Raw genomic sequence first — 24,984 nt, 5'->3', positions numbered from 1 at the left:
GCTAAGAAGTATTTTAAAACAAACAAGAATTTTTATAAAGTACCCATTTATTTTTAAATTATTATAAATTAAAATTTTACGTATTAGGATTACTAACTTAAAAATTCATGGTTTACATAATATTAAAGTAATAGTATATAGAGATATGTATGTGTGCCATTAAGCAAAGTATAACTTGAATTAGATTTCCTAAGGTCTCCACAAAGGCAAATCACAGCATTTGTATTAAATACAAATTTAACTGTAAATCAATTTTTGTAAAACTACTCTGTCACAAAAATAAACTCAAAATGGATAAAAGACTTAAATGCAGGCCGTGAAACCATAAGCATCTTAGAAGAAAACATAGGCAGTAAGCTCTCCGATATCTCTCGGAGCAATATATTTGCTGATTTATCTCCATGGGGAAGTGAAATAAAAGACAGGATAAACAAATGGGACTATATCAAACTAAAAAGCTTTTGCACAGCTAAAGACAACAAGAACAGAATAAAAAGACAAACTACACAATGGGAGAACATATTTGACAATACGTCTGATAAGGGGTTAATAACCAAAATTTATAAAGAACTTGTAAAACTCAACACCAGGAAGACAAACAACCCAATCCAAAAATGGGCAAAAGAGATGAATAGACACTTCTCCAAAGAGGACATACAGATGGCCAATAGGCATATGAAAAAATGCTCAACATCACTAATCATTAGAGAAATGCAAATTAAAACCACAATGAGATATCACCTCACACCAGACAGAATGGCGCTTATCAACAAAACAACACAGAATAAGTGCTGGCGAGGATGTGGAGAAAAGGGAACCCTCCTGCACTGCTGGTGGGAATGCAGACTGGTGCAGCCACTGTGGAAAACAGTATGGAAATTCCTCAAAAATCTGAAAATCGAACTGCCTTTTGACCCAGCTATCCCACTTTTAGGAATATACCCCAAGGACACCATAGAACGGCTCAAAAAGGAGAAATGCACCCGCATGTTTGTGGCAGCATTGTTCACAATAGCGAAGATCTGGAAACAGCCCAAGTGTCCATCAGAGGACGAGTGGATTAAAAAGCTTTGGTACATATATACTATGGAATACTACTCAGCCATAAGAAATGATGACATTGGACCATTTACAATAACATGGATGGACCTTGACAACATTATACGGAGTGAAATAAGCAAATCAGAAAAAAAAAAAAAACTAAGATGAATCCATACATAGAAGGGACATAAAAATGAGACTCAGAGACATGAACAAGAATGTGATGGCAACAGGGGCGGGAGGTTGGGGGAGGGGAGAGGGGATGAAGAAGGAGAGGGGGGTTAGGGGAGGGGAGGGGCACAAAGAAAACCAGATAGAAGGTGACAGAAGACAATTTAACTTTGGGGGAGGGGTATACAGCACAATCAAATGTCAAAATAATCTAGAGATATTTTCTCTCAACATATGTACCCTGATTTATCAATGTCACTGCATTAAATTTAATAAAAAAAACTACTCTGAATTGCATTCATAGTACATGACTATTAATATATAAATCCTGAGTTGAAATGGCTTCAAACACCATTGTATTCCCCCAAATGCCCACCTTGAAGATCAGATATGAAGAAAATCGCAATTTTTATTTTTTACTAGATAATTATGACCCTTCCATAGGACACCTTCATTGATAGTATTTTTACTGGCCAATTTTGTTTAATTCTATTAAGTATAGTAATGTTGGAAATAAAACTAATGATTTTACATAAACTAATGATTTCCATCATACTATATGTAGCTTTAGAAAACTGAATGAAAGTGTGGTCAGGTCCTGGCCGGTTGGCTCAGCAGTAGATTGTCGGCCCAGCATGTGGAAGTTCTAGGTTCAATTCCTGGTCAGGGTGCACAGAAGAGGTGACCATCTGCTTCTCCACCCCACTACTCTCTCTCTCTCTTGCTCCCAACTGAAGCCATGACTAGAATGAGCATGTTGGCCCTGGGCACTGAAGATGGTCCCATGGTCTCACCTCAGGCACCAAAATAGCCCAGTTGCTGAGCAATGGGCCAGTAGCCCCAGATGGGCAGATCATGAGCCCCAGACAGGGTTTGCCCAGGTGGATCCTGGTTGGGCGCATGAGAGAGTTTGTTTCTCTGCCTCCTTGCCTCTCACTTGATTTAAAAAAAAAAAAAGGAAGAAAGAAAAAAAGTGTGGTTGATTTGAGATATGTTCAGTTTCTTTCTACTCCATCAAGTGCTGCATTAACATGGCTCCAGGGGCTGGAGTTTTAAAACTTGGAAAATAGAGCCAAACTTGTCAAGAAAATAGTTCTTCCAGCAGTAAAAGATTTGAAAAATTTATTGTTTTAAAAACTAGTGTCCTTGATCTCCAACATTAAGTATATAGCAATTTTGATAGAAACAAATAAAATATGAAACTGTTCCTCTAATATTGACACTCATATATAATGAAAAGTCAAATTTTCAGAAAGTGTTTCTATTAATTTTAAAGAATATCACATTCAGCAGATACCATTTAATACACCATTAGTGCATCATTGCCCAATTATATAAAGACCAAAATACCAAAGAAATGAGCCATTTTATAAATTCTTACTATATTTAGAATTAAAATGTGTCTGTTTTGTGACCTCCAGCAATTTTATGTCACACATTATCATCTTCTTTTCATTTAGTGGAAGCATGGGGAAAGAAAATGTACTATCTAGTCATGGTTGAGTTTCTTTATATTTCACTTCAGTTTTTTGGACATTACTAGTAGCTTTCATTTCACAGTTGTTTCTTGTTTAAGTCTCACACAAGATGACAACAGCATGGGGCAAATCATTTTTGGCTTAATTTGAAATGCTGTTTTCAGGGTATTTTAACAGCAGCAATTCTTACATGAGCAAGCAAAGATCATAAATGTTATCTGTTTCTCCCCAGATAAACTACAAATAGAAAATATCAGAATTTTTAAAGTCATAAAGGAATTTAGTATGTTTAAGCCATGCCAGTAGAGTGAGAATATGGACAAATCCTTATTTATATAATTTGACATATTCTTAAAGTTGAAAGGTAAAAAATGAGGAAAATAAAAATACTTACAAATCAAACAAACTCTCTACCTGAAATTCAATCTAAATGTATCCCATCCAGGTGAAATATATGTTAGGTTTCTAAAAAAATTTAGCAATCACAAACTCATTGCTGTGTGTGTGTGTGTGTGTGTGTGTGCTTTGAGAAAGGGTTATTCTTAAAAATTAACAATAAAGCCACCTGGTTAACTAACCAAAAAGAATAGGAGCAGGGTCTTGCACATACTTGCATCCTCTGCTTTGTTCAGCAAATAATCCATCTACCTGTTGGTTAAAAGAAAGAATGGACAAATGGGAAGGCCAATTCACTCACATTTTAAACACAATCTAACACTAAGGTTAACACCATCTAATGTTGTTTTATATATTAAATTAGGCACAAATCATTTGTTGCTAAAATTATTTTAGATGATAATATACACTGACATCATATTTTAAGTGCAGATCCTGATTGATTCATGGTCTTATCAGTGTTTGTAAATTTTTGGAAGCTCTTCCATTCTGATCATGATCTTGGAGACCTATATTTATCAACATATGATTTATAGTATTTTAATATCCAGGAAAATAACGTTTACCTCCTTACCATCTCAAACTAACATTGTTAATGAACTCTTTGTGTAATAAACTCTAATGAGACTACATGTGGGTTTTCCTGTACCATCTCTATCAAAATTCTAGTCATCAAATTACCTAATGAGACTATTTCTTTCCTAGATTTTTATTCTATTTTTGTATAACTTAAACCTAAGTTTACATATGATTTTTAAAAAGCCATCGAGTTTCACTGATGATTCATATTGTTTGTTTAAAATAAAACCCCAACATTTTCGTCTCATGAAGAAATCAGGTCAGATTTTATTTTATACATATATAAAGTTGATGTTTCTTAAACTCATTGTAAAAATGTGTATTCAAGTCAAATAAAAATTAAAATTTTAGTAAAGAAGTTGACTACTCAAAGTGTATGTTTATTTAACATTAATTTATTTATAAATGAGATACTATTTTCATATATTATACTAGAAAGCCTGGCGGTCATACGAAATGACCGCTGTTCTAGATATTATAAATTGTAATTAAAATGTTTGTGCAAAGGTGTCTGCTAATTCAAACTGAATTAAGGCAGTTACCCAGGGCAGGCGGTGAGGACGCCCCTTTGCTTACTGCCCCACGGGGTTTCCCCTTTCTACATGCTTAATTGCTTAGAGTGCAATGAAGAAAACCACTGGTGGTACATTTCCTAAGAGCCACCGCTAGCTCAATAAATAAAGGTGATTTAAATAATAAAATGTTAATTCACATGTCAAAGATCTCTTTGTACACAACATTTCTTGTGTAGATCTTTCCATCATTTTTAAGCTCGCCTTGCAGAGGACCATCAATTATTTTTGATTTTATGTTTGTTCTTTCACGAACTCTTGAACAGGCAACATAAAGTTGACCATGTCCAAATGCAGGCTCAGGTAAAAAAATGCCAACATGCTTAAGCGTTTGGCCCTGAGACTTATTGATGGTCATAGCAAAGGCAAGTTTTACAGGAAATTGTCTATGTCTCAATTGAAACGGCAACCCTGTTTGAGATAGAGCCAAATCAATTCTTGGAATGACATGTATTTCACCTTTAGAGGAGCCAGTCAAAGACTTAGCTATTATGACATTATTTTTCAATTGGAGAACCTCTAGTCTTGTACCATTGCAAAGACTCCTTCTGGTGTTAAGATTTCTTAACAGCATAATAATTGCTCCAATCTTTAACCTCAATTTGTGAGGTGGCATGCCAGAAGGTAGGACTATTTGAATGCCTTGGCAACTTCACCCCATTGGCTAGTAGTTACGCAAGCAGCCAATAAGCTATCAGCAAAAAACAGACACTTTAGCCGCATATAATAAAGATATTTTAAATTGATAATGAATGAATCTGAAAAAGTAACAAAACTTAAAAATATATTGTCTGAGAGTCATTCTCACATAAAAGGTGATGGAAAAAACATCTGAAATAATTTTTTAAATTATTATCAAATTTTAATTTATTATTTTATTTTTTGTTGTTATTGTTGTTGCATTCATAAATACTTCCTTTACCCATTACTTCCTGACTTCACAATCCTAACTACTTCACTCAAACATATACTGTTCATTCCCTCTAAACAAATTTAGAACTTGCTATTCCCCATGTTAGTCTGGTAATTAAATGAACAAATATAAGTTTACATGACTTAGATTTGATATCAGTTAGATAAGTTTTCCATAACACCGATATAGTTGTAGTCAAAGCTAGTTATTTCTAAAAATTTAATGAATTATATATTTCAGTAGAATCAGTAAGTTTTAAAAACACTAATATTTTGGGAGAAATGTGGAGGAAGGAACCAATTTTTTAACTAACCATATGAAAAAAATCCAATCCCCAAATTTTATTGTGTTTGGGTGGCATAAGATAGATAAGCTTAAAATAGGCAGTTTTATTTTGTTGTGTTTTGTTTGTTTTGCTTTCTCCTTATGAAAATCATACTAAACATACATTCCTAAATATAACTATAATTATTAAAACTTATTGTAAAGATTTTTTATTTTATTTAGAAAATTAAATTTAACAGGGTGCATTGGTCAATAAGAGTACATTGGTTTCAGGTAAACATTTCTATATCATTTGAACTGTTGAGTATGTTGTATACCCATCACTGAAAGTCAAATCATTTTCTGTCACCTTACATTTGTCGCTCTTTAAACCCTTCCCTTCACCCCCCTTACATGTTCCTCTCCCCCTCCATATCTCCTTCCTAAAGGTAACCACTTTACTTTTATCTATGTCCACGAGTCTCAATTTTATATCCCACCTATGAGTAAAATCATACAGTTCTTATCTTTGTCTGACTTACTTATTTCACTCAATATAATGTTCTCAAGATCCATCCATGTTGTTGTAAATGTCAATAGGTCATCATTTCTTATGGCTGAGTAGTATTCCATTGTATATATGTACCACATCTTCTTTATCCAATTCTCTATTGAGGGGCACTTTGGTTTTTCCATGTCTTGGCTACTGTGAATTGTGCTTTGATAAACATGGGGATGCAAGTGTCTTTACGTACCAATATTTTCATGTTTTGGGGGTATATACCCAGTAGAGGGATTGCTGGGTCATATGGCAGTTTTAGTCTTAATTTTTTGAGGAATCGTCATATTTTCTTCTATAATGGTTGCATTAATTTGCATTCCTACCAGCAGTGAATGGGGGTTCCTTTTTCTCCACAGACTCTCAGACACATTGTTACGTCTCTCATTGATAACAGCCAATCTAACAAGTGTGAGGTGGTATCTCATTGTAATTTTGATTTGCATTTCTTGAATAGCTGGTTAAGATGAGCATCTTTTCATATATCTGTTGGCCATATGTATGTCTTCTTGGAAGAAGTGTCTGTTCAGGTCCTCTCCCCATTGTTTGCTTGTTTGTTGCTGAGCTTTGTGAGTTCTTTATATATTTTGGATATTAACCCCTTATCAGAGCTGTTATTTGTAAATATTGTTTCCCATTTAGTTGGCTGCCTATTTTGTTGTCAGTTATTTTTGCTGTGCAGAAGCTTTTTAGTTTGATATAATCTCACTCATTTACATTTGTGTTTACTTTCCTTGCCTTTGGGGTCAAATTCATAAATTGTTCTCTATGGCCAAGATCCATGAGGTTAGTACCTGTTTTCCTCTATGTAATTTATTGTTTCAGATCTTATGTTTAGGTCTTTGATCCATTTTGAATTAATTTTTGTGCAGTGGGACAAACTATAGTCAAGTTTCATTCTTCTAAATGTGGCTTTCCAATTTTCCCAGCACCATTTATTGAAAAAGCTTTCTTTTCTCTATAGTGTGTTTTGGCTCCTTTGTCAAAGTTGATTTATCCATATGTATGTGGTTTTATTTCTGGGTTCTTAATTCTGTTCTATCAGTCTCTGTGTCTGTTTTTCCATCAATATTATGCTATTTTTAAAAATATTTTATTTATTGATTTGAGAGAGAGAGAGAGAAGGGGGAGGAGCAGGAAGCATCAACTCCCATATGTGCCTTGACCAGGCAAGCCCAAGGTTTTGAACTGGCAACCTCAGTGTTCCAGGTTGACGCTTTATCCCACTGCGCCACCACAGGTCAAGCCAATACTATGCTGTTTTGATTATCATGACTCTATAGTATAATTTGAAGACAGGTAGAGTGATATTTTTGGCTACATTCTTTTTCCTCAGGAGTGCTTTGGCTATTCAGGGTTCTTCATGATTCCATACAAACCTGGTGATTTTCTGTTCTATTTCTTTAAGAAAATGATATGGATATTTTAATAGGGATTGCATTAAATATATATATATAGCTTATATAAATAAATATATATATGCATATATATATTTGTTTTGGGTAATATGGTCGTTTTAACTACATTGATTCCTCCAATCCATTAACTTGGAATATTTTTTCATTTGATTCTGTCTTTTTCCATTTCTTTTAATAATGCTTTGTAGTTTTCATTGTATAGGTCCTTCACATTCTTTGTTAAGTTTATTCTTAGTATTTTATTTTATTTTGTTGCAATTGTAAAAGGAATTTTTTTTTAGTTCATTTTCTGGAGTTTCATTGTTGGCATATAGGAAAGCAATAGACTTCTGTATATTGATTTTGTATTTTGCCACTTCACTGCACTGGTTTATTGTTTCCAATAGTTTTTCAGTATAGTCTTTGGGGTTTTCTATAACATAATCATGTAATCTGCAAAAAAATGATATCTTTATTTCTTTTCTGATATGGATGCTTTTTATTTCTTTCTTTTGCCTGATCACTCTGGCTAAAACTTCCAGAATTATGTTGAATAGCAATGGAGGGAGTGGGCAGCCTTGTCTTGTTCCTGATTTTAGAGAAAAAGTCTTCATTTTTTCACCATTTAGTATGATATTAGCTGATGGTTTGTAATATATGACCTTTATTATGTTGAGGAACTTTCCTCCTATTCTGACTTTATTGAGTATTTTAAATATAAAGGGATATTGTATCTTATTGAATGTTTTTTTTCTTGCCTCATGATAGAATCATATAATTTTTGTCCCTTGTTTTGTTGATGTGGTGTATTACATTGATTGATTTCCATATGTTGAACCATCCTTGTGCTCCACGAATGAATCCCATGTGATAGTGATATATATATATATTTTTTTAATTTTTTAAAATTTTTATATTTATTCATTTTAGAGAGGAGAGGGAAAGACAGGGACAGAGAGAGAGAGAGAGAGAGGAGAGACAGAGAGAGAGAAGGGGGGAGGAGCTGGAAGCATCAACTCCCATATGTGCCTTGACTAGACAAGCCCAGGGTTTCGAACTGGCAACCTCAGCATTTCCAGGTCGATGCTTTATCCACTGCACCACCACAGGTCAGGCCGATATATTATTTTTTTAAAGTGCTGTTGTATCCAATTTGCTAGTATTTTATTTAGGATTTTTGCATCTGTATTCATTAGAGATATAGGTCTGTAATTTTCCTTTTTTGTGTTGTTCTTGCCGGATTTTGATATCAGGATTATGTTGGCTTCATAAAATGTGTTCAGAAGTATTGCCTCTTCTTCTATTTTTTGGAAGGCTTTGAGAAGGCTTATGTCAAGAAATAAGAGAGATTCCCAAGTAAACAACCTAAAATCACATCTTAAGCAACTAAAAAAAGAACAAAGGAAATCCAAAGGCAGAAGAAGAAAGGAAATAGTAAAAATTAGAGTAGAACTAAATGAAACAGAGAACAACAACAGCAACAAAAAAAAAAAACTATAAAAAAATTAGGACAACAAATAGCTGGTTCTTTGAAAAGATCAATAAAATTGACAAACCACTGGCTAGACTCACTAAGAATAAAAGAGGAAGGATTCATATAAACAAAATCTGAAATGAAAGAGGAGATATTACCACAGCCATCATATATATATACAAGGGATCATAGCAGAATACTATGAAAGATTATATGACACCAAAATTCAACAACCTAGAGAAAATGGATAAATTATTAGAACTATACAATTTTCTTAGATTGAGTTATGAAAAAGTAAAAAACCTAAATAGACCTATAAGCAAGAAAAAAATAAAAACAACTATCAAAAACCTTCCAAAAAACAAAAATCCAGGACCAGATGGCTACACTAGTGATTTCTACCAAACATTCAAAGAAGATTTAGTACCTATCCTTCTTAAAGAGATGTTTTTTGAAGAAGGGTTTGTATCTGGTCCTCCCGTACATTTTGTAGGATTAGTAATGCATTTTACTTTAAAAGATATCTAGTCAGAAGTGCTACTCTGCTTTTGAACTTAACATTAATTTCTCCCCAAGATTCACAGATATTGGCCCTGGCCAGTTGGTTCAGTGGTAGAGTATCAGCCCAGCATATGGATGTCCCGGATTTGTTTTTCAGTCAGGGCACAGAGGAGAAAGGCCCATCTGCTTCTCCATCCCTTCTCCTCTCTCTTCTCTCTCTCTCTCTCTCTCTCTATCTCTTATCCTCCCCTCCTGCAGCCATAGCACAATTAGAGTGAGTTGACCATGGCATTTGCCTCAGGTGCTAAAAAATGGCTCCAGTTACAATGGAGCAAGGGCCCCAGATGGGCAGAGCATTGCCTGTAGTGGGTTGGCCGGGTAGACTCCAGTAGGGGCGCATGCTGGAGTCTGTCTCTGCCTCTACTCCTCTCATAAAAAAAAGGAAAAAACAAAAGGGTTCACAGATATTATTTTTTCTCCTTATCTTATATATATTTTTTTCTAGTATTTACCTGTTTTTATAAAAAGTTTTCAGCTTATATTGCCAAACTCATTAATCTATTAATATAGTTTATGAATCTATATTAATTTTTTAGCAAATAACTATATTTCTGAGAACAATGTGTTTCTGAAATATATCTTTAATAATATATACCTTGTTGGGATTAAACATATATATATATTTCTAGGGGAGTAAAAATGTTTTTGCAGAGAGAGGCATTCTAAATTCAAATTATAAATGCACTTCTTTGACTTATCACAGTAAAAACAATAAACTCTCTAAAAGTGAACATTAAATGATATGACCAAATACAAATGCAAATAAAATCTTTGTTTATACACATTTTATCTATAAGATTGGCAAACATTCAAGTTTTTGCAAAAATACTTTCTTTGCCAAGGCTATGGGGAAGCAAAACGCATACATTTTGTTGGGAAAACAAACTTGTATGATTCTATGTGAAAGGCTTTGGTAAATTACTTATGCATTTCCTTATTTACACTGATATCTCATTTCAATAAATCTATGCTAAAACATACTGGCAAAAATCCAAGAATACACATACACAAGTATACTATTGCAATAGAGTTTGCAATTTTAAACAGTACATCATGGACAAGATTTATTGTCCATCAATAGATTAAATAAACTATGACACCCCTACAATGGAGATTTTACAGCTGTGAAGAGTAATAATGTATATAACACCTATATACTTTTATGATGTGATTATTTTTTTATTATTTTTTATTTTGCAAATAAGAAGTAGAGTAAAGTGTGTCTATTATGTGGACAAGGTATCAATTTATTATTTCTCATCTCCTAATCCATCCTTCTTTATGTTTTGTGAAACTAGAGCAATAGCCTCTAAACATTTCCTTTTGACAGCCAACAAAAATATTCAGCCTTGTCAAGAGAAAGCACCAGAGTGACATCGTAAGGATACAGAGATCGAATGTCACTTCCTTTTTCAGTTCTGGTTGTGCTTCCATTTTTCCACTTTTTCTTTTATTAAGCATGGTTCCTGAGGTCCACTGATTCTAATTTTGTAAGAGCAAATACAAATTATAAAGAATAGGCTTATTTTTTTTCTGTAGAAAATAAGACTGCTCCCCCTCCTTTTTCTTAAAGCATTTACTTTAAAAAACTTTCGGTTTCTTATTTTGCCTCTTTGAATTCTATGTAAATCTTTTTAAAGGGGTAAATGTAGGGTAATCCAGAAACCCGGGAACCTGGTCAAGACCTTGGAACCATCTCTTTGTATTCATCCAGCAATATATTGACCCTATGAGTTTCTTGAGAGGATGGGTGTCTAACTTTAGTTGATGCATGGCTTCAAATTACAAACCTCCAACCCATCATGAAGATACAAAAATATTTTTTAAAGCATTTAGCAAAACAATTGATTACGCTAATTACCAATGATTTAGTATGAACGATATAAAAAAAGTGTGTTGAGTCCTTTTACTCAAGAATTGGTTACTTTTTATCTTGAAAAAAATGAATACAATGTATCATTTGGCTGCATAAAAGGTTAATGTGTCTTAGTTCTCTTTGCAATTCCTTTAGGGATCCACTGTGATGCTCATCCTATTTTGGTTTAATGCTCTTTCAAAAACAAAGCTTTTCCTCTTCTATTTTTGTGGAAAGTTTTCTGGGACGATGAGAGATTTGGTTCATGGTTCCATTACCCCATCAGTATTAATAAACCTCACACATTCTCCTATCGCAGAGGATGCTTTTACAGCAACTTTAGATGACCACTCAGACAACTACTTTCCTATTTAACAACTACTTCTATAGAACATCTTGAGCTGTACCCTGAATTACCTGTCTCCCTACACAACAGCTCTGACTTGCACCAACTAACTTCCCAACCCAGAGACCACTTTTATAGATCTGGGTCCCTACACACACATTGTGGCAACTGTAGGTGATGTCTACAGCATAGCTCCAGCTTGCACTCTCAAGCAACTTGCTTTGACACCAGCAGGATATTTTGTTTCTGTGTTGTCAGACACTCTTCAAAGAAATTTAAATCCCAGTTTTGGGGCCGGGATCTTCTTTTTTCATCATTCTCCCTCAGTCCATAGATAATAGTTAATAGCTTACTGTTTGCATTTGCTAATTTTGGACTTCTTTGTGTATTTTCTAGATTGATTTTTTTGTGTGTATTTTTCTGAAGCTGGAAACGAGGAGGCAAACAGACTCCCGCATGCACCCGACTGGGATCCACCCAGCACGCCCACCAGGGGGCGATGCTCTGCCCATCCGGGGCATCACTCTGTCGCTATCAGAGCCACTCTAGCGCCTGGGGCGGAGGCCAAGGAGCCATCCCCAGCGCCCGGGCCATCTTTTGCTCCAATGGAGCCTCGGCTGCAGGAGGGGAAGAGAGAGACAGAGAGGAAGGAGAGGGGGAGGGGTGAAGAAGCAGAAGAAGCAGATGGGCGCTTCTCCTGTGTGCCGTGGCCGGGAATCGAACCCGGAACTTCCTCTACCACTGAGCCAACCGGCCAGGGCCATTTGTGTATTTTCTTACCTCTTTTAGTAGTCAAGCACCTTTGTTTGGTTAAATCCTCTTTAAATTAAAATTTCCTTTTCCAAATCATGTGCATTTTCTGTCTCCAGATTGGATCTGACTCATATAGAATGGACCCTGGGAGTGTTCTCAGGAGACAGACCCTCCACAATGGAATTGCATTGGGTTTCAGTGTAGTGCTGAGTTCCTTCAAACAGTCACTGGGAAGTACTAATCCATAGCATGCAGTATCTTTTAATTTATCAGGTTGTTACATTTTGGGTTGATTGTGATCAAATTCCAATTGAAACAAGTGCCTTGGGAGCCCAGGAGGTTGCTCCACTTGCCTGCTATGGAAGTAATGACGGGGAACTTTCCAACTGCAGTGTTACATAAATTCTCTTCAATACACTGTACCCCTTAAAGAAAGGCAATGATCAATGGAAATCTTTAACTCTCAGTTTAAATTCAACTCTAAAATAAAAGAGATGCCCTGGCCGGTTGGCTCAGCGGTAGAGCGTCTGCCTAGCGTGCGGAGGACCCGGGTTCGATTCCCGGCCAGGGCACACAGGAGAAGCGCCCATTTGCTTCTCCACCCCTCCGCCGCGCTTTCCTCTCTGTCTCTCTCTTCCCCTCCCGCAGCCAAGGCTCCATTGGAGCAGAGATGGCCCGGGCGCTAGGGATGGCTCTGTGGCCTCTGCCTCAGGCGCTAGAGTGGCTCTGGTCGCAATATGGCGACGCCCAGGATGGGCAGAGCATCGCCCCCTGGTGGGCAGAGCGTCGCCCCTGGTGGGCGTGCCGGGTGGATCCCGGTCGGGCGCATGCGGGAGTCTGTCTGACTGTCTCTCCCGGTTTCCAGCTTCAGAAAAATGAAAAAATGAAAATAAAAAATAAAAAATAAAAAATAAATAAATAAATAAAATAAAAGAGCTCCATGGCTGCCATAAAATAATTTGTTTCATATATCTACAAAACGATTATTGCTAAAAATAAGCACAAAGTTTAATTGTGTGCAGCAGAAATGCACTAACAATTGAATCCAACACCTCACTATGTTTCTCATGTGACAAATAGGGTATAAGTTAGGACAAAATGGTGACTCTAAAAGTTGGAATAAAAACTTTGGACTCAGATGAACCTTAGGATCTGGGACTCAGATTCCTCAGCTGTCCTTGCAGTGAAAGTGTCTTCACCTCTGGTTCTTCTCAGACACTTTCTTTCTGTTGTTGCAAGGGAAGCCTCATTCTCTTCAACTCTCTTCAAAAACCCCTTCTATTACCACAATACTTATGCTAATGCCCCCCTCCCTACTAAGATAGTTAAACAGAAGCAGGTCGTATTTTTGGTGTAAATGCAGGCGTTTCTATCATGATAAATGTATTTAAAAAGTTATCAATGGTAGCACCTACAAAATTCCATTTATGTCACCAGTTTAGTCTGCACAGAAGTCAAACAGTGCTTTAATAATAACTAAATTACTTTAATCTGGTTTTAGTTTCAGTTGCAATTGCTGTTTTAATGTAATATCTTTATTGGGAAAACCATCACAGCTTTGGCACTTGGTGTGCAGCTATTGGTCTGACTGATTCTATATTGATATGCAAAGTCTATTAGAAGCAGTTTTCCTTACCTAGTAGAACCAACAGTACAGATTCACAATTTTGACTCAGGGCTAGATCAATTCTTTTCTCTGCAATAATATTATCTGCCAATACTTTGATCCTTTTCACATTCTTAAAAACATCACACTGTTCATTATTGAATCCACTATTTTGATTAGATTTAATGAGTAGAAAGTACTTAAATATCTTAGTATGACATAGTAGCTAGAAAGGACATTAGTGGACCTCAAAGATGTTGTCCCAACCCAGAGGATGCTTTTATTGTAGCCTACCCGTTAAACCTTTTGTAAAGAAAGTTTTATTAAAACCTGCTATGCTCATTCATTTACATGCTGTCTATGATTATTCCTATACCACAATCATAGAGTTGTGATAGACATCATATCTACCAAAAATCCTAAAATATTTATTATATTGTTCTTTACAGAAAAAAAATCAACCTTTGAAATAGATGTTAAGGGATAAACATAAAAAAAATAAACTTATGGATTTGCTACTTAAACAAAGTTATTGAGAGTTTGGTGGTCTGCAACATGCCAAGATATCCCCTATCAGGTGAAGAAAAGTCACTGTACCTTGCAGTATAAGGTGTGGTCTTTTGATTTTTTTGATTGAATACTACTTCTGCCACATTTGAATGTGAAAATAGTATGTGATAAAACTCTCAGAATGTAAAGATAGTTTAATGACCACCAAAGGACATCTACTCAATCAGAGGGTCTCAGTAATCAGACAAAAAATATGCTCTGTGCATGTGTCATACTCTTTGCCCAAATATCTCAGCGCTTGTTTATTTGGCCCATAAACAAAGTAGCCATGATGGCAGAGAGGAGTCTATTAATGGGCTTAACAACATAGACTTCCCTTTGCCACCACTGTTGAGCTACTGATCTGCCAAAAGCAGAGTTCAAACTTGAGCCCATGATATGGAACCTTTATCTAAAGAAACAGCCAGCCATTTAGTATTGGTTACATTGGCTCTTTCCCATCATTATGAGAGAAGATTTCCCATCATTATCTTCACTAGACTAGATATATCTGGGATATATTTTTGCCTTTTTTGTTTTTCCTGTAATGCTTTGATTGGTACCACCATCCATGGTCATATAAAATGCCTATCTGTCATCATGATACTGATTAACATATTACTTTTCTGATGTGGAATGTTACCCCATCTGATAACAAAATATTGTAATGGGAATTTTCTTTGCCTTCTGCTTCAAAAAATATAACAAACTCCATATTTGGAAACCTTCTAAAAATGAAAGCCTACTATTACTGGCATAAGGTAACTGATGGACCAGGCAAAATCCTTTAAAGTACGTAGCTATACAAATTAGAAAGTAAGAGGAATCAATAGAAACCTAAGATAAAGCAACAACTGAACCCAGATTGTTAGCAAGCATTGAGAATATAATTTGTAGAGAGTGGAACATCTGCTTTGAATGATCTAAATCACCAATTTTCTTTTTTTTTTTTTTTTTGTATTTTTCTGTAGTTGGAAATGGGGTGGCAGTTAGACAGACTCCCACATCCCAACCGGGATCCACCTGGCACGCCCAGCAGGGGGCGATGCTCTGCCCATCTGGGGTGTTGCTCTGTTGCAACTAGAGCCATTCTAGCACCTGAGGCAGAGGCCATAGAGCCATCCTCAGCTCCCAGGCCAACTTTGCTCCAATGGAGCCTTGGCTGCAGGAGGGGAAGAGAGAGACAGAGAGGAAGGAGAGAGGGAGGGGTGGAGAAGCAGATGGGCACTTCTCCTGTGTACCCTGGCCGGGAATCGAACCTGGGACTCCTGCATGCCAGGCTGACGTTCTACCACTGAGCCAACCAGCCAGGACCCTAAATCACCAATTTTCAACTATTTTTGTCTCATGGCACACATAAACTAATTACTAAAATTCTGCATCATATCCAAAAATATATTTTTTGCCAACCTAGCAAAGAATAAAACAATTATAAAAATGATTCATTCAGACCATATCACTATTATGTTGGCTGTTGTCAATTTTTCTTTTCATCTGACAATCTAAGGGAAAAGAGGTCACTTCCCCTGACTAAATAGTTAGGATTGCATGTGTTAAAACTTCTTGTGGCAGGTAGAGCAGTAGAAAATCACTGATCTAAATGATGGAGAAAGGAGAGCTCCTGGCCCACAACAAGGAAGAAATAAAAACAAACAAATAAACAAAATCTAGGGTGTTTGAAGGCCACTTTTTTCTCTCTTCGTGTTATGGAATGACAGGTGCCACAGACACAGTCTTAGGGCAAAAGTGCATTCAAAGGTTTTCTTTTGGCAACAGGAGCTCAGGTTGAAAGCAAAGGTAAAGTTGGAGCAAAAATAAATCTCATTTTTAATGAAAATCTTTGGAACAAACTGGCACACTGGTGCTGTACTAGTTTGGGTAGATATGTATTTAATATTTATATAATACTTTAAATATATTTGACATAATATATAATGATTAATTTTATTTATTGTGTGTTTACTATAAATGTGTATATTATAGAAACATCTTGGAAAATAGGCACCGTGTCTATTTCCACACTCACCTTGAAGATTCACAACTGTAGTACTACTTCCCTGAAGTTTTCATTTTTCCATTTGTATTTCTATTGTGATCCAGTAAAAAACTTAAAATCATTGTTTAAGTTGGTAAACCTTTGTATAGATAGCAGCAGGAAATACTGATTTTTTCCCAAAACAGCTTCTCTCGATAAACTGTTACACTATGACATAGGACTTTATAAGACCCTGAGATAAAGACAAGAAACAAAATAGTCTGTCAATTAGTGCTGAATGTTAATCACATTTGAAAAAGATATGACTTTTGTTTGCAAATTCTTATACAGTGGTTCTTCGTCTATCACGAGTGTTAGGTTCCAGAACCCCCCACAATAGGAGAAAATCTGCAGAAGAGCGACATTATATTATTTTATTATTTATATATATTTTAAGGCTTTAAAAACCCTCCTCATACTCTTATAAACCTTTCCCACACTGTAATTAACCTTTCTCACACTTATTTTGCTTATTTTACTACAAAATAATTAAAATAATAAATATATAAAAATACCTATATAGCACAAAATCCTGTGATATAGCGAAAAAAATCCATGATACAAAATTAGATATATACAGTTTAAAAATCTGCAATACAGTAAGACTGCAAAAAGTGAATGGTGATATGGTGAGGAACAACTGTGTGTGTGTGTGTGTGTGTGTGTGTGTGTGTGTGTATAAGTATTTGTTATTTGGAGGAATGTTCAGTTTAATTTTTAATTCCTCAGTACTAACAGATTGGTAAAATCATTTAACCAAATATGACTAAGAGAATGTTAGATTCTTTGTGATTTGTAACTGATCGGTCTTGTTCAGGTTATGAGTGAAAATTGCCATGCTCTGAGTATCCAAGCTAAAAAGCACTTCTCCCATTGGGCAGAAACACAGGCATGGTGATAGGTAACTCTGGTCAGTGCCACTCCTTCCCTATCATCTCCCTCTGCTAGAACAGCTATGAATATGCTTACTAGAAATATAAAAAACTCATCATAAGATACATTATTTATAACAGCATTTTAATTTGTTACTTGATATGAAAAATAAAATAAATAATAAAAGTCAATTATTTGCATTTTTTACATGTTTTCTATTCACACTAAAACCTCATTGTACTCTTAATTATTTTTCTCTGTTTACATAACTAATTTGCTGTCTGAGGTAGAAGGCTAGACACATGCAAAGTCTTCACTATGTTAAGGTCAGGTAATCAATTTCCTATCCCAAAAGACAAACCTAATAGTACAGAGGATTATCACTAAGTACGAGCAGCTGCTTTAGTAAGACTGCAGATTTCTAGGGAATCCTGCAATAATGAAGTAGGCAGGACACAGAATCCCATATAGCTCTAAATTTGAATTTTTAAAAGCCTCATAGGTGCTTTTTAACTACAGATAAAATGTGGATTAATTTTGCTTTGATTCAAGTAATTGCTATCAAACATAAGCACATTTGAGATGAAACATAGAATGATTATGGAGAAAAAGATATTATCTTTGTTTTGAATACTATTCAAGATGTTATTCTCAATAAATTTAACCTTAACTTTTTAACAATTAAGGATTTCAAGAGTTGACCAGCTATCAACCATTTAATGTGAGTATTAGCTTTCATACTTGCTATATTTAATATTATCATCAAAAGCTAACAGACTTTTTGTAAAGCCAGTAGCCATGGCCACCATCACAGCCACCTGGTCCGTGCAGGTTTGCATTTGATTCCAACAGACAGTAATGAAACAATGGAGCCAAGAACTAGTGGACCATTACCTTTAGTCCTAGCTCACACCCAGTGAGTGAGAAAATACACACAGTGGTAAAACACATTCCTTTCCACTCTGGGCTCCCAAAGCCACTGATTCATCTGAGTTTTCCAGAACCAAAGGCCCACCAGCTTCAATCACCTCTGTTCCACATCTCCTTCTCTCTGCACAAACTCTGCACAAACTGGCTTCTCCCTCAGCACTTCACTATCTTGGCTGTCTCTCCTCTGCAATGCTGATGGCAGGAACCACATGAGAGAGCCCCCAGTCTGCCTTTTTTTATAGTGTAGAAATTAAAACCTTTAATCCAATATACAAATAAGGAAGTCTCTGATACAAATCCACTTATCTGAGGCAAAAAAGGGATTCCTCATAAAAGTGCATCACCCCCTATCATGCAAGAGTCAAGGGTGTGGGGAAAAGCTTAGTTTTGAGAATATCTTAGTATTAAAAGGGTAGGAAAGACTTAGTCTTAAAACTAAGCCTTAGGGCTAGGCTATAAGGACCTTGCTAGTTTACAGCCTGTCTCCCACACCCAGTGCAAACTGTAAGGGAGCAAACATATACATTATATTTACAAACTTATTTGACCAACACTATTACATACTAATTTAATAGAATTGATAATAGCAGTGTGTATTATTTCCTTTCCATAGGTTTATACACTGTTTTAGCACTCAGTAAAGACTGATTAAATATAAACAACTCCTAAATTTAATTAATGCTATAGATCAATTTCATTTTATGAGAGAACACATACACAAGTTTATTCTTCTCTAATGATTTCATCTTAAAATATATTAACAATGTAACTCATTAATATTTCAAATCCTCTTTAGTTTAATTCTAAGCATGATGCATGTAAGCAAATTATACAAGTCTTTGTCTGGAATATAAGCAAAGAAATTAGTAACTTTAATATTGAATTTATTTCTTTGCATATTTAGTAATTTAGTTTGACATCTTAGCAACATTCAACCCAACTAAATGAACATAACTTTTAATATATTCTCTTTTTTTAATTTTTATCAATTCCATGTTTCTTCTCAGTTAGTTTGTTTTTTTTATAGCTATCACTATTTAACCTGAGGTGTCAATTCCAGAATTCCTCAAGACTGTCTTAGATTCTCTTGTATTCTCGTGCTCACTATATTTTCAGGTAAATTAATGTATTTACATGTGCAGATTTTGTGCAGAGAGGAGATAGGGGACAGAGGTGAATAAGTCTGGTAAGGTAGACACCTTAAATTCTAGGAAACTCAGATAAGTCAGTGGCTTTCGGAGCCCTGAATGGAAAGGGAAGTGTTTTCCCACTATGTGTATTTCTTGCTCACTGGGTGCAAGCTAGGATTAAAGCTAATGACCCTCCAGTTCCTGGCTCTGTTGTTTCATTACTGTCTATCCAAATCAAATGTGAACCTGCACGGGCCAGGCGGCTGTGATGGTGGCTGTGGCTACTGACCATACACATACCAATGAATATTTTTGTATAATCATCCAGAGTTTAAAACTTGTCATACTTTTGTAGCTAGCAAAATTTATTGTCACTGAAAGTAGCAGTGATTCTTCACTCATACAGTAAGATTTTATGATCCTATTAAAGTGTAGGTTTATCCACATTTTAATAAATGCTTCTTGATTTAATCATCATTGATAAAAAATAAGTTTTAAGTACCCATTAACCTATTTGAAAGTATTTTTGGTGTTCACTAAGCCAGCAGGAGACTTTGAAGATGTTTAGCCTCTCTGCTTGGAGCAGCCACTTCTGCAAAGTTGATAGCAGAGAAGTATTAAATATGCCTTATAAAAAACAAGGAATGCAAATAGAACCACTAAAGAATTTTTTTATAACATAGATCCCTTAAAAAAATGAAAAAACTAACATTTAATAATAAAGTATGATTTGTTATTATTATGATTTTATCATGTCCTAAATATAAAAATTTGTATTAATTCTAATTCAACAAGGAACTGACGAAAATGTGAAGGGATTAGAATAACTAATTGGTAGTTACAAATTAGTCATGGGGTTGTAAAATAGAACAAAGGGAATAGAGTCAACAAAATTGTAATAATTATGGATAGTAACAGATGGATACCTGAAATATCAGGGAAACACCGCTATGCGTACACACAAAAGTAATACAAAATAAGGTTGAATGCAAATTGTAATTGGAAAATAAAACATATTTTTTGATAGATACGTGAATTCCAAACTGCCCTTTTGCTGTTCCGCTTGGCTTAATTACCAGACAATCGCCCATGGGACAAAGGAATTCCAGGAAGCTGGTCAATCACCCCAATGAAGAGTATTCCAGAAAGCCGAACATACCAGCACACCCTTGATCGAGGCTATCCCCAACCCTATGAAGTTTTACCTCAGTCTGTTTTCAGTGCTCTTCTCCCCTGGAGAAGTGCCCATCAGGGTTCCTTTCTTCCTTTCAATAAAGCTTGTTACTCTGGTCTTTCAGACTCCCATGGATTCCAACATTTGGTGCATAAACCCGGGACAGGGTACTAACTGCCTGGATGATCCCTCTTTGCCGTCTAAACTTACAACCAGGGAAGCAATGGGCAGTGCAGCTCATCCTGGGCTTACTCCCTGATTCTCTTTGAACATGTAATTGTAGGTCGATTGGCAGACAGTCTAACCCTGTCCTGAACCCCTGCTGGACTAGAAAGGTAAGGAATTTCTCCCTCCCCTTCCCTGGTTGGCCTCCAAATTTCTCTCTAAAAACACCCCTTCCTGGACAGATGGTTTTGACTTCGGACCCCATATCTATGAGTGGTCTGCCTCTACTCCTTTATGGACTTCTATGAAAGTCTAGGCGCGCCTAGCCAGGCCCCTCTCCTACGTCCCGGGATCTCAGCCTTGGGGTGACGACCTCTCATCTGAGACTCTCTTTCTACAGAGATTTTCTCCTCTCGGAACTGTGACTGAAGGCGGGGACGCCCCCTTCTCTCACCAGTCTCCTCTACTGTGGGCTCTTCTCAGTCCAAACCGTCCAGCCAAGCTCCCCTCAGAACATGGGCTCCTCCCAATCTCAGGCCTCAGAGACTACTCCTCTACTCCTTCGGGACTCCTCTACTCCTTTGGGACTCACCCTACTCTCTGAGGTTCACAGTTTGGGAGGTTTCTACTCCAAGTGGCTAGCCCTGGAGAGAGCAGTTAGCTTGAGCTAAAAGAAATGTTTCATGTCCGTTTGTAGGCTCTCCTTCAGCTAAGAAGACCTAGCGATCTTGTCCCCTTACTATGTGAAGGGTAAAAAGACTGAGAAGCATTAAGAGGTGAATGCTATTATTCTCCTAGTTCTTCAGGGACACGGGAGAGCTTTAGGGTTAGGGGACCTACAGGGGTTGAAAGATAGGATTTAAGAGGTTTTAGGATATAGGGTTTCAGATTTTTCTGTTTCACGAGGGCAGGTTTCAGGGTTGGTGTGTAGGGTTAAGTAGATTTTTCCAATTTTCTGATTGGTGAAGGTCTGCATGCAGTTCTGTAAGAAACTAGTGAACAAATGTAAGAGGCAGGGTCCAAAAGTTAGAAAAATAAATAACAGAGTAAGTGAACTAATGAAAGGCAATAGTCAAGACATCCACCTAGCCAGGTTGCTTTCTACTACCATTACAATATCCTAAGAGATCTTGACAACTTTTGCCACCGGAAGGGGAGGGCATCAGAAATTCCTTATATGCAGGCTTTTCTTCTCCCTTCTCTCCTGTCCTTAATTTCTGTGCCTTCTGTTCTACAGGCAGGCCGTTTTTGGTCAGAGAAACCTCACATAAAACCTCCGCTCCTAATGTTTCCTTCTCTGCGGATTCCCAGCTCTCTTTCTCCTCCCCTGCTGGGCAGGGGCCCTTTCCTTCTCCACTCTGTTCTTAAATCCCTCCTCCCTCCTTAAAAGCTGTGGATCCCGTAGCAGTGCCTGTCTCTTCTCTGATCCCTCCTCCCTTTTTACAAACTGCAGTTCTGTCTGTCTCTTCTCCGACCCCTCCTCCCTCCTTACAGATGGACAGCTCTGTCCCTTTTTCTTCTTTGACCCATCCTTACCCCACCTCAGAGATTGACTGTGCCTTCCACTAGCCCTGGTCCTCTCCCCTCTCTTCAGAGCTCTAAATCCTTTTGACTCCTCTGACCATGTGGTGCCACACCAATACTTTAACCTCCTCCTCCTCCTCCTGCAGATTCTGACCCTCCTTCTTTGTCATCCAGCTGCTCACACTGTCCATCCATCTGCTTTCTCTCTTCCTCCCCTCTGTGCTTGCAACTCCCTGCCATCTCGAAAAACTTAAAAAACAGAATTGTATATTAAGCTATGTGAGTAAGTAATCCATCTTTTCTGTTTGTTTGTCAAAAAATATCTCTAGTATAATTTGAATTGAAACAAGTAAAGTACGCTCATTTAAATTTCTTTTTTTTTTTTTCATTTTTTCAAAGCTGGAAATGGGGAGGCAGACAGACTCCCGCATGCGCCTCACCGGGATCCACCCGGCATGGCCACCAGGGGATGATGCTCTGTCCATCTGGAGCGTTCCTCTGTTGCGATCAGAGCCATTCTAGCTCCTGAGGCAGAGGCCACAGAGCCATCCTCAGTGCCTGGGCCATCTTTGCTCCAATGGAGCCTTGGCTGTGGGAGGGGAAGAGAGAGACAGAGAGGAAGGAGAGGGGGAGGGGTGGAGAAGCAGATGAGCACGCTTCTCCTGTGTGCCCTGGCCGGGAATCGAACCTGGGACTCCTGCACACCAGGCCGATGCTCTACCTCTGAGCCAATCGGCCAGGGCAAATTTCTTAATTCATAATATGTGAAGTCTCTGTTTAATGTGTAACTGTGTCTGTTTCTAAGGCCTTAAACCAGTAATTACCCACCTCTTAAATCAGGCTTACTCATCCCCATGGACTCTCCCTGCAATACCCCCATCTTTCCTGTTCAAAAACCTTCAGGAGCTTATCATCTTGTACAAGCCTTACACCTAATCAATGAGGTGATAGTTCCCCTCCATCACCATCTAGTCTCTACAAGTTACTGTCACACATTCCCTCAAACACCACTCACTTCATAGTCCTAGACCTCAAGAATGCCTTCTTTACCATTCCTCTACACCCTGACTCTATTTTCTGTTTACCTTTATTTAAACTGACCTGGACACTAATGCAGCCCAGCAACTTACATGGACTGTCTTACCCCAGGGGTTCAGAAATAGCTCACACCTGTTTGAGCAAGCACTAGCTAGGATTTAGCAGCATGAAATCTCAAAACCAGTACTCTCTTACAATATGTAAATAACCTACTTCTATTCTCTATTCACCTCTCAACCTGCCTCACCCAATCAAAGGCTTTCTACTCGTGTGGGACCAACACCTATATGTGTCTCCTGACTAATTGGACAAAAACCTGTACCCTAATCTATCTCACCCCACCCAAATATCAACCTAATCCCACCACATGAGCCTCTTTTAATTCCTAATACACTACCCATCAATCTAAGGACCAAATGAATTATACAGGTAATTTCTCTTCTTGTTGCTTCAGGAATCTCTACAAAAGTAGGTCTAGGGGCAGGGGGACTGGCCACTTCCCTGTCTTATTCCTACTCTCTCTCTTTCTGAAGCCCAATGAATTTGTAAACATGGAATCTGGTTTCACACAAAGTGGATGTCTTGACTATTGCCTTTCATCAGTCCACTCACTCTGTTATTTATTTTTCTAACTTTTGGACCTTGCCTCTTACATTTGTTCACTAGTTTCTTACAGAACTGCATGCAGACCTTCACCAATCAGAAAATTGGAAAAATCTACTTAATCCTACACATCAACCCTGAAACCTGCCCTCGTGAAACAGAAAAATCTGAAACCCTATATCCTAAAACCTCTTAAATCCTATCTTTCAACTCCTGTAGGTCCCCTAACCCTAAAGCTCTCCCGTGTCCCTGAAGAACTAGGAGAATAATAGCATTCACCTCTTAATGCTTCTCAGTCTTTTCACCCTTCACATAGTAAGGGGACAAGATTGCTGGGTCTTCTTGGCTGAAGAAGAGCCTACAAACGGACATGAAACATTTCTTTTAGCTCAAGCTAACTGCTCTCTCCAGGGCTGCCAGGAAAGAATATCTCTAACTTTATCATGGAAGGACTTTCACCCCCTGCTATACAACCCTCCTTATCTCTGTATTCCTAATCTCCAAATACTTGCCCCCTTCTTTATCAAGTTTCTACAGGTCCAGATGAGAGAAATCTCTAGGATTACCTACAGTCAAATGCTCCTACACTCCTATTCTCCAATACCCCAAGGAGAACTTCACAAGGGAAATATAAAATAGGTAGGGATGACAGCAGGGAGAAGCCGCCCCTCAGCTCAAAAAGTTTCCTCCTGAATGTTCTCCAAACCCCCTTCCTTTTAACCACACATATTCAGTCTTTCTAAAAACTTACACCAACAGGTTTCCTGTCTCTAAAAAATCTCCACATGTCCTCCCATTCAAGAGGAACCAGACCAGCACATCTCATGAGGCTTATCCAGGAGACCATGTATCACCACGTCATCCTGTTCAATCACTACTCGCAGCAAGCAACTAACAATTATTACCTTGCAAAATTTTTTTACTTCCTCACTCAGGTTTTTGGAGACATCGCCTGGTTCATACCTTACAGCATGGAAATTGATGACCTCCCTAACTGG

Source organism: Saccopteryx bilineata, chromosome 6 (assembly GCF_036850765.1).
Source record: "Saccopteryx bilineata isolate mSacBil1 chromosome 6, mSacBil1_pri_phased_curated, whole genome shotgun sequence".
Lineage (NCBI taxonomy): Eukaryota > Metazoa > Chordata > Mammalia > Chiroptera > Emballonuridae > Saccopteryx > Saccopteryx bilineata.
The sequence above is the reverse complement of the archived record's forward strand: the minus strand, read 5'-3'. Positions refer to the sequence as shown.